We start from the raw sequence: 8,389 nt of genomic DNA on the forward strand, positions 1-8,389 counted from the left end.
TAAAATCTAATACTGTAGAATTTAGCAGGCTAGCTATAGGTCAACATATAGCCTTCAACAATGAGAAAATCCCATTGCGCAAATCCAGTTACAAAAAGGCTTCAATATGACAAGTTTAAAACTAGGGAAATCAAAGGTCCTGATTTATGTACAAAACAAATATGATATACAGAAAAAACTTCTGAATTGAGAAGGAAGTATTATCAAACTAAGTGTAGTAGTGTACATTATCAAACTTTTGCCAAGTCTTATTTTTTTTAATCAACTTAGTGTATCTAGTGTCTGATGATCCTGTCTGCCAACCAAAATAGTTGCCATGGCTCAAATTAGAGGATAGGGGTAAAGTGCAACTTTTGCCTTTTATTTTGAAAATTGGTATTAAGGGGGCTCGCGGGTCTAAATCAACTTTTTTTCTAATATAGGATTTTGCTGTATTTTTCTAGGATTAAACTTTATCTTATACCTAATTAGTAATATAAAATAAAATTATGGGGTCACCGTTAAGCTCACAATCTGCCTCCGAAAGAAGCATACATTTTGTTAATGTCCTCTTTTTCAGTTGAACTAATAGGAGAAATATTGGTAATATGGAAATAAAAAAAGAACTAAATTATAGAAATCGCTTAATTTTACAATTATTTAGTTTATGTACAGCTTGTTTGAAAACAATAATAAAAAATATAGGTCACTGATGAGCTAAAACAGATATTTCAATTTAAACGTCAAAAAATGACATTTTTGCACCGAAGGGAGATAATTTGGAGCTTTTTCAATGATATAAACATTTTTAAAGTCATCTGTGACCAAACCAAATCAATTTGTCTGGGTCATTTTTGTACCATATTATAAAGTAATAACTAATAGTGTAATAAATAAAATTTGGAATGAAAAAATTTGGAATGAAAAATGCTGATTTTTTTTATACCCACGAGCCTCCTTAATAGATCAAATCTGATGGGCCAGCTATATCTATTGTTCATCAAGTCATAACTGTCAGAAGACTTCTTAAAGGAGTTATATCCCTCATATGGTGAATTTTCCCATTTTTGCCTATTATCTTAAAAACTGTAGATAGCTAGACACTTTAAAGAAGCACTTATAATCTGTCTGACAAGATCTATATTTAGTCAAACTCATAATTGGCCTTTTATGATCGTTTTTAACATTTTTTGCAGTTTTTGCTCATTTCCTGAAAACTATAATAGAGAATTAGAAACTTTTAAAAGAAATATTTGTCAGCAGGATAAATTCTACAGATATACCAACATGACCTAAATTATCAGTTAACTCTATAGAGTTATTTCCTAAATAATCTTTATTTTTACTGAAAAGTTACTATTGTTGAAGATGTAGGTGATTGGCACATGCTCTTTAGAGCCTCTTGTTTTCATTATTATTCTGTGTAGTTTTCTAACATCTGACAACATGACTGTAGAAACCAGGAACTTGGTGATGGATGAACATTAGGTTATCAAAAGAATTGTTAGATATATTATGAATAAAAGGATAAATGTGTGTGAGATATGGGTTAATGGGACACAATGCAACACTCCATGCCAGATTTGTAATGACTTTATGTTATGGTAAAACTCACCATTGCTATATTTTTTGTCCTTTTCCTCTCAGCAGGACGTCTGGTGGTAGGTAGGCTAGAGTAATCTGGCTGCCCTGTATGTTGATTTTAAGGTAGAGTTGGTGGTTTTGTTGATGCTTCACTTAATGAATGTGATGTCTCTCTACTGGTTTTCATTTGAACCATCTCGGTCTCTGTCCCAGATCCAATAATAAGAGCAGTGGCAACTTATCTACTGGTTCCATACTGTACCTCATAGGAGACCATGTTTTGAATCTAAAAAATGATAACATGTAATGCATCATTTTATACATATCTGCTACAAATATTACACCAGTATACATCTAATGTTTTTAACAACCCCTTTTTTTTAACTTTTGTCCGTCTGTACGTCAGTCCGTAATCCCAAAGTTGGTTTCCGTTCTCTAACTTTAGTTTGCCTCAACCAAAAATTATGTTATGAAACTTAAACACAATGCTTATTACCACAAAACACAGATCAAGTTTGAATTGTGGTGGCGTCATTATAATCATTCTAGAGTTATGCCCCTTCATTACATAAGAATTTTTCGTTACTGTTCTCTAACTTTAGTTTGCCTTAACCAAATGTTATTAAACACTATGGTTATTACTGCATAATACAGATCAATCTTGAATTTGGATGGTGTCACTTTTACGTTATGATCTTTATCAAAATAAAAATTGCTGAAAGTTTACGTTTCCATTCTCTAAATTAAGTTGGCCTCAACCAAATGGTTATGTTATGAAACTTATACACAATGCCAGAGACACAATTATTATATGTCTCTGACAATGCTTATCACCACAAATTAAGATCAAGCTTGAATTTTGGTGGTGTCAGTTTTACCGTTCATGACTTATACCCCTTTACAAATGGAAAACTTGCTGAATTTTTCATGACTGTTCTCAAACTTAAGTTAGCCCCAACGAAATGTTATGAGACTTATACATATTACTTTAACAAATATTATATTACCACAAAACAACACAGTAATGTCCCTTTATAACATTTATGATATGCAAGTGGGGACATCATCTGTGTCCCATTGACACATTCCCCATTTGTTTTAAATAGTGACATAATGAATGTTCCTACCCGAAACGGAACCAAGACCATGGATCTTCCCTACTTGCACAGCAATCGCAGGTGGATCCAGCCATTTTTAAAAAGGGGAGGGGTCCCAGTCCAGGACAAGGGGTGTGTTCCAACTATATATGTCCCCATTCAAATGCATTGATCATCCAAAAAAGGGAGGGGTTCCAACAGTAAGATAACCATTTTATTTTTACCTCACCTGGCCAGAAGAGCAAATCTGACATGGGGTAAAATATTTAACCAAGTCAAGATCTATCTGCCCTGAAATTCTCAGATGAATCGGACAACACGGTTGTTGTGTTGCTGCCCCTGAATTGGTAATTTTGCAGTTTTCGGTTATTATCTTGAATATTATTATAGATAGAGATAAACTGTAAACAGCAATAATGTTCAGCAAAGTAAGATCTACAAATAAGTCAACATGACCAATATGGTCAGTTGACCTCTTAAGGATTTATTGCCCTTTATAGTCAATTTTTAACAATTTTCATTTATTTGGTAAATTTTGGTAAGTTTTTACAAAATATTTTCCTCTGTAACTAAAGGGTCAAGTTCATTACAGATAGAGAAAATTATAAGTAGCAAGAATGTTCAGTAAAGTAAGGTCTACAAACATATCACCATCACCAAAACACAATTTTGTCATGAATCCATCTGTGTCCTTTGTTTAATATGCACATAGACCAAGGTGAGCGACAAGGCTCTGAAGAGCCTCTTGTTTACATTTTTCGTAAATTTTGTAAATTTTTACAAAATATTTTCCACTGTCACGTTTGGGCCAATTTCATTACAAATAGAGATAATTGTAAGCAGCGAGATTGTTCAATGAAGTCAGATCTACAAACACATCACCAACACCAAAACACAATTTTGTTATGAATCCATATGTGTTCTTTGTTTAATATGCACATAGACCAAGGTGAGTGACACAGGCCCTTTAGAGCCTCTAGTTTGTCTTTTGTTATATATTTTCCTTACTCTAAGCATGTACAGAACAGTTTCCAAAATAAGATGTATTGCTAATCCCCCTTAATATTTATCAATGTACCATTATGTCTAAAGTTTTACGCAGCTTACAAGTGGTAAAGTTAAACATTTTTGAACCAAAATGAATACGACATCATTCTAAAGCGAAGCTAAAGATTTTGTATTGCAACAGTCCAAAGACTAGTTTACATTGGTCAAAGAAATTGATGATAACTGTTGATGAATGATAATTGTACTAAGCTCATATTCAATTTATTTGGACCGAACGACACGAAAGCGGTAAAACGGTTTAAAAAACAAGAGCAGAACAAATTAATATAGCTGACCGAAAAAAACCGCCAATAACTTATTGGTTACAGGTGTAGGTAGGGGGGATTAATTAGCTATCAATTTTCCTAATAAAGTTTAAAATACATTTTGATAGGTATTTCAATGTTTGTGTTATTTATTGCAGTTGAATAATCTCTTCAAGTCCTGATTATAAACAAAACACAGTCCATCAAAATGCCAAGTTTATGACATAATAGATGTATTTTTTTAAATAAATGATATGGCTTCATCTACACGAATTTACTATTTAATATAGTTTAAAATACATTTTGATAGGTTGTCTATACAGAGCTATCAACCATTACAAGAACGTTAAATGTTATCGAAGATTACACTTTTTAAATACTACTAGTATATCATTCATTGATTATATAAATTATTCAAAATCATTTTCCATGCAAAATTAATGATTTTTTTTCAAAACCTCCTTGAAACAATTGCAATTTCTTGATAAAAGTCACAGAACAGTTTGATAATTTCCAAATGAAACCTCAAAACAAGATAAAGAAATCAACACAAGCAAGGATTTATAGCTTAATTACTATATATATGTTACAGTAAATAGGTGAAATTAGGAATTACATGTAATTACTAAAATTTAGGAATTACAGGTAATTCCCGATGCACTTAGTTAATACAAGTAATTCCTTAAACGGTCCAGTTATTACCAGTAATTACTAATTTCAAAATGAATTTTTACACCCATTTACTGACTGCTAAAACAATGTTGTATTATGGTCAGGTGATCAAAAGTTATGGTAATACTAACTAGAAGATCAGTTAGTACTCTTAAAATTTTGAATGGTTAATTTGTATAAAAACATCTTGAATAAATATGGACTTTCAAATATTTGGTTAAATAAGAGTAACTTTAGTTTTAATCCAAAATGGTTAAGTTGGGCATTATACAGATATTTTTTTACCAATTTCAGCAGACATGGAAATCAGAAATGGAAATTTTCCCAAAGCATTATGTTTTAACTTTTTAAAGAAAACTTTGAATTTTAAGAATATTTAGACTTATTGAGTCTTATAAAGATAAGATAACGTTATGTAGGTAAAGAACTGGAATGAACTGTTATGTGCATTAGCTTCGAGATATATCTTATTTTTGTTGTTAAATCATTAATAAATATGATATAGTTAAATTATAATTCACTGGTAGCAGCCAATCTGGTTCTATTTTGTTAAATTAGCTGAGAAACAAGGTTGATGAGTTGTGCACTTGCGAGTGAATATTTGGACCTCATTGAATACGCATTCAGTGTGACCTTCAATTCAACCGCTAGCTGGAGATGGGTTATCGATGTATTTATCTATTAAAATTGTAAGGGTTTTGCAGAACAAATACTCTCGCCTACTTTTGCTGTTAATCGCAGGCTCAACAAAAATGGGGAAAAAAATATTAAAACTTTCCTCTAGATACTATCTTTTGACTAGTACTGTAAAAAGCTTCTGTCAAAATTGGGTAAAAATCCAGGATGGTTTATAAAATCTAATGTTTTATTAACTTTAACTGCAGAGTGTATGTAATATTAACTGGACAAAAAACCTACTCCATTTATAAGTAATATACGAAAAAAGGGATTTTTTTTACAAACTTTACTTTTGGATATTATCGTATGATCATAAACATTTAGCTTCTGTCCAAGTTTGATAGAAATCCAGGGTGTTTGGAGAAAGTTATTTTAAGGTTTTAAACCACAGTGCATGATGGAGATTTGAGTTTAACAAAATTATGAGATTTTAAGAATAATTAAGATCATTTAACCAAATTTGGCACAATAGAATGTTTATCATCAAAAATAGGTGTCTATAAACTTCGCACGAAAGTATTTCTCAATTTTGGATTGATATCATTGTCTTGCATGCATATATTAACGGAGTTTCAAAACCTAAAAAACAACCATTTTCCAGTTTTAATTCACAAATACTAAAGAGTATGCACTTCTGATGTGCCTTATATTCCTACATCCTTAAGTAAGCTCCCTTAAAATCCCTTCCCCTTTACTTTCTTATTTGGCATCTTGAATTATGTTTTTAATTTAAAAAAAAACAAAAACATCAAGTTAGTAAATAGCTGTAAAAATGACAAAAAAAATCAGTGATTACCAGTAATCACTGAAACAACTAGTAAACACATGTAATTACTAAATTGGCTAGTAATTACAGGTATTTACGGAAATGTTTAGTAATTACGTGTAATTCCTAATTTCACCTATTTACTGTAACATATATACTCAGTTATATTGTATACTTATTATGTACTTGTCACAAACTTATTGTTCAAAGTTTATAAAGCAATAACTTGACATTTGAATTGAATTGAATGCAAGTTCAAAAATTAAATAGGGCAAATGTTTTATTGATTTTTATGTAGATTATTTTCCTACATGATTTTTATTTCCGCTTTGATGGGATGTAAAAAAAACTTGTATTTCTATGTATTACTTACCACGTCCAGAACGCCAACATGTCAGTTTTTATATAGGATTCAAAAAGACAAAGCCTGACATTTTAAGTTTTAAAGAGAGTAAAAGACATTTGTTTTAATTCTTCGTTTTAGTTTTCAACAAAGGGTTTTGATATTTGTATCAGAGTAAAAAAATGTTTTTATCAAGAATTACATATAATATTTCAGTATCATTGAGCAACTTGATTATTTACTTGGAACTCATGCTATTCACTACATTAATAAAAAAAAACATAGGTAAAGTTTGAAATTCTAAGAACCAGTCAATCATTTTGAAAGATTGAATTGAAAATAAGTGTAGTTAGAAAATATAAGTGGGTTTTATAACACGCGAACCGTCACAGCTAGTTAACAACTATTCGGCCAAGAATAAATTCAACATATATACATGATATACTGGGCGAACGAAAACCTGGTCATTTTCAAAAACAGACGCATTGCAGAATATTAGATTACAATTATTTTACATTATGTGAAAGTATATGTACAAACCTCTCCTTTCAATCTAAAGAGATCTCTGATTCTGACTTTGTAAGTTTTGCTTCCTGTATATTTCACAAGATAATGTGTTGGTGTTTTGGTCAGAATGCTGAGCTCACGAGTTTTTGTTACCTCAGGCATTTTGAAATACTGATACAAGTTTGATATTTTCGAACCGTTATAAACCAAACCTGTTTTGTCAGTAAGATTTGACAGGTTCATCCGATTATAATAAAACAATACATAACGCAAGGATTAATAATTAGTGAAATGTTTGTATATTTGAAGGTCCATGTCATGGTGGTCATAGTATATTATACGGCAGTGTCAAAGATAACAATTTATGGCTTTAATTGTCGAGATGACCGAGACAGTTCTCTGGGATGAAATGAAATGAAAAAGTAATTAAATTGAAATACTTTGTACAGCACTTTATTTTTATATTTTTTGTTTCGTATGCAATTCATTGATTTTTTTGGTTTGACAGATAACAAATTTAATTTCGCCTGAACTGACCAAGTGACTGTATACCCAACCTTCAAAATAAGATAAGTTAATGAAATATCTGATTCGATTAATCCGTAAACAGTGAAACACACAATAGAATAAGAGCTTAAGAAAAACAAACACATTTCATCCGTAGTTCTTACAACAGATTTTGAACTATCTTTCACATGAAACGGATAATCTATTTTTTATTAGATTTCGCAAATGTAGTTTTAATTTATTTTTTCTGTAAGTGCAAACCTGAGGCTATCATACTAATATATTATGTCCCACGGCAAGCGTGCCTTTTAGTGATATTTTTAATGCATAAATTAAATAATCGAATTCACAATATTTCTTTTGAAAGATGTGTGTCACGAAAGTCTCAGATTGGCCGTCTCATACGGTTGTAATTACCAAAGGTCTGAAACGTATATAATAATAATGTGAGACTAAAAGTCACAGTACAAAATGTCGCAGGCAAAAAGTCACAGGACATATAAAGTCACAATTAAGTTTTGAGATTATTTTTCCTTTTGTATATATCCTTGTATATTTCTCGTTATTTTTCTTAAAAAATAAATCTTATAGAAAAGGGCCGTAATCTAATGCATATCCGTACCGATTACAGACACGGTTTCGTAAATCTTCAACTTTTATACGAATTTAACTCAAGTATTTTAATAAAAATAAAAATCAATATTTGTTTTCGTCAGAAATCCCTTTTACCCCATTTTATAAACAATTTCAAGTCCTTTGTGCTCTTATCAAACCTCTTTTGGGTCCTTAGTGCTCCTTTGAAGTCCTTTGTGCACAAAGGAGGTCCTTTGCGGTGTTTTTAGAGACCGTATAGTCTTTGCATAATTAAAAACTGTAAACGGACAGAAAGTCACAGGACAAAAAGTCATAAAGCACACGTTGAAATTCTGAAAGAAAACCAGAG

General features: G+C 31.0%; 1 long non-coding RNA gene across 1 annotated transcript in view; it reads right to left on the minus strand.

Annotated features, from left to right (window-relative positions):
* The window catches only part of LOC143054091 (uncharacterized), a 7,958-nt gene extending 772 nt beyond the window's left edge, over positions 1–7,186 (minus strand). Inside the window, exons 1-2 of the long non-coding RNA XR_012971563.1 lie at positions 6,973–7,186; positions 1,595–1,849 (exon numbers count right to left, since the gene is read on the minus strand). This is a non-coding gene — a long non-coding RNA (uncharacterized LOC143054091). The remainder of the gene's footprint in view (positions 1–1,594; positions 1,850–6,972) is intronic.
* Positions 7,187–8,389: the final 1,203 nt, after the last annotated feature.

The sequence above is a fragment of the Mytilus galloprovincialis genome, chromosome 12 (assembly GCF_965363235.1).
Source record: "Mytilus galloprovincialis chromosome 12, xbMytGall1.hap1.1, whole genome shotgun sequence".
Lineage (NCBI taxonomy): Eukaryota > Metazoa > Mollusca > Bivalvia > Mytilida > Mytilidae > Mytilus > Mytilus galloprovincialis.